Genomic DNA, 3,048 nt, shown 5'->3' on the forward strand with positions numbered 1-3,048 from the left:
CCTTAAATAAGAGCTATGAATACTGGGTTTGCCGTGTCTCTAGAACACTGCTTTTCCACATAACCGCAGAACAGCAACAATATGTAGCAGCGAACAGTTGAATACTGACGATGCTTCGAGCACTGTCTGGGTATTTTATATTCATTGCATGGTTCAATCCTCATCAAAGATTGGGTGAGTAGTAAGGCTCAGAGAGGCTGCGTTAATTGCCTAAATTGCACAGCTTAGTCAATGGCAGAGATTAAGATTTTAAAACTTAGCCAGCCTGGCTCTGGCATCTGAACTCATCACTGCTGGGTTCTGGTTTCTCTATAGAATAGCATTTGTTCAACAAGCTTGGATTAACGACACCCAGGGGTCTGGATGAGCAAGACACACACACCCCCACCTGCTGCCTATTTTACTTAGCTTTTTCTTTACTGTAACAAAAAGACCTGAGGAGAACAATTAGAGGCGGAAAAATGTCTTTGGGATCATGGTTTCAGAGGTTTCAGCCCATTGATGAGGCCCAAGTGGAGACAGAACATCATGGCAGAGGGTGTGACAAAGAAAAGCAGCTCAGGATAGGGTCCCCAGGAAGCAGAGAGAGCTCTGTCCACCAAGGACAAAATATAAACCCCAAAGGCATGTCCCCAGGGACCCACCTCCTCCAGCCACACCCACCTGCCTACCGTCACCACCCTGTTAATCCCTATCAGGAAACTAGTGCACCCATCTGGTTAAGGCTCCCATACCCCCATCATTTCACCTCTGAACGTTCTCACCTTGTCTCACCCTTGTCTCACAGCTTCTGGGGACACCTCCCATCTACACCCTAACACTGCCGGCCCCCCATGAGCTAAGCAGTTGATCCAAAAGACAAACACGGGCAGAGATCACTTCATACAGTGTAAAATGGTTTAGTGGAGGACGCATGCCAATAACGGGGACAGTGAGTTGGACGGAGGCCCTCACGGGATGCACCGTGAGCTGTGTTCTGAGGGACGGGCACGTGGCCTCTGACAGATGAAGGTCAAGGCTTCCAACCCAGGGCAGAGCAAGCCCGCGGGCGGCACCAAGCTCACCGGGTTGTTGGAGAAGGAGAAGTTCCAATTGGCTCAAGTCCGGGAAGGACTGTCGCATCCGTCTCACGGGCTTGTGCGCCAGGAGTCCACGCAGGCACGTTGACCCAGGTGCTCTCTGAGAGTCTCTTGTCAACCTACAGGTTCCCGGCCAGGGGTGGGTCTCACCTGAAAGTTCAGCAAGAGGAGGCTTTGCTTTGGGTCGCCTTGACAAGATCCAGTCTTTGGGGCTATTGGGCAGGGGACCTCAGCTCCCAGCTGGCTGGTGGCCAGAAGCCACCTCCAGTTCCTGGTCTCGTGGGCCTCCCCAACATGGTGACTTACCGTATCAACACTCAAGTCTGCTGGCAAGACGGCAGAGAGGGAAGTGACGGCCACCACCTTCTCCATGTCCCATGGGTTAGAAGAAGGTCCGGGTTCTGCCCACATGCAAAGAAAAGGGGGTTGCACAGAGTGAGAGCACAGGAGGGGGGCCCAGGGACCATCTTAGAGAAGGCCCACCGGCCCTGGGCCGTCAATCACCCCCTGCAGCAGAGCTTCTGCCCTCAGCACATCAAGAAGGAACAGCTGCTCTCCACAGCCCTCTGACGGGGCAGACCTGACGGACCATGAGCGGGAAACCATCAGCAAGCCCAGGGGCCCACCGTGAACCTCCCTGGGCAGAGGCGCGCATTGGCATTCCGAGATACAGACGAGTACATGGGTCATGGCGTCAGGTGCCGTGTTGTCTCTCCGACAGCAGACCAAACTTTGTTTACAAATACTTTTCATAAAATGAAGGTGTCCCGTTTGAGATTAGGCAGAACCTCACAGAGCTCAGAACAACCGGGAGCCCAACTTCCGCTTACTCCTGAGCGAGAGTTTATTGAACATCTACTTAGCACCAGGCACGATTCCAGGGATCGGACACCTTGTGGTCAATAAAACAGAAAGCCTCTGGCCACACACAGCCCACAGTCTGCTCAGGACCAGGAAGAGGCCTGGGGAGACGCACAGAGTAAAATAAACATAACATTTTCTGCCATATGAACGATGTGTCACAAGTGGCAACGTTATATGTTTGAATGTGAAATTTAAAATCCATAATTTTTTTTCTCAAATAGAATTACTTGTAAAGGTTTATTGACAATTCCAGTAACGATTGCCTCAGCAGAACTCAGTGTTTCCAAGTAGAAGTGCATATCTTTAAAACTCTGAAGGTCTTCCTTGAGATGGTCATTACCTGAGCACATAAATCTGTCACAGCCCACTGTGACAGTTGGATCATATACACTTTATTGCATGTAGGTTATAGAGACAATAAGACAAATAAAAATGGGAAAACAGATTAATTTCAGAAAAAAAAAACTACCTAAAAATACCATGCTTTAAGTTTCCCTAATTTAGTATTGTTGTCAGTACATCACAATTTTCTGAAAATATTGATTATAATTAGTCACGATACTGAGATGAAAGCAAGAAAATAGAGTCTTAATTTGGAATATACAGCTGTCTGAGAATTATGTCTTCACTTTATTGTTCACCCTAATATCGCCAGCCCACAAGCTGCATGTCGTGTCATGCAATAATGATTAAACTGTCATCTTTGATATATTTTGCTAAACTTCAGTTATGATTATATATTATAAATATATAGTAAGTACATATTTATCATGTATATAAATATATATCATGTATATATACATGATAAATATATTGTAAACATATGTTCACATATTATAAATATGAATTTTTATATTCTATATAAACATAATGCACTGTACAGTTTATTATATATTATATATTATATTTACATTAATTCATATATTATTTATATAATAAATGTACATGAAAAATATATATATAATGTAAAATATATTTATTATGGAAAATGTTTTATATATTATATTCATATATTACATTACAAAATATTCTAATTATAATACCATAATTATATAACGGTATTATAATATCATATAATAATATAATCTTTTACCCACATAATGCA

The 3,048-nt window shown here is 44.2% G+C and overlaps 1 long non-coding RNA gene across 1 annotated transcript; it reads right to left on the reverse strand.

Annotated features, from left to right (window-relative positions):
• Positions 1 to 883: 883 nt before the first annotated feature.
• LOC144369865 (uncharacterized) lies at positions 884 to 1,752 on the reverse strand. The gene is made up of 2 exons (XR_013429696.1): positions 1,386 to 1,752; positions 884 to 1,229 (listed from the first exon to the last, which is right to left on the reverse strand). It is a non-coding gene; the product is annotated as an uncharacterized LOC144369865 (long non-coding RNA).
• Between the last annotated feature and the right edge of the window lie 1,296 nt (positions 1,753 to 3,048).

This window comes from Ictidomys tridecemlineatus, chromosome 2, assembly GCF_052094955.1.
Source record: "Ictidomys tridecemlineatus isolate mIctTri1 chromosome 2, mIctTri1.hap1, whole genome shotgun sequence".
NCBI lineage: Eukaryota > Metazoa > Chordata > Mammalia > Rodentia > Sciuridae > Ictidomys > Ictidomys tridecemlineatus.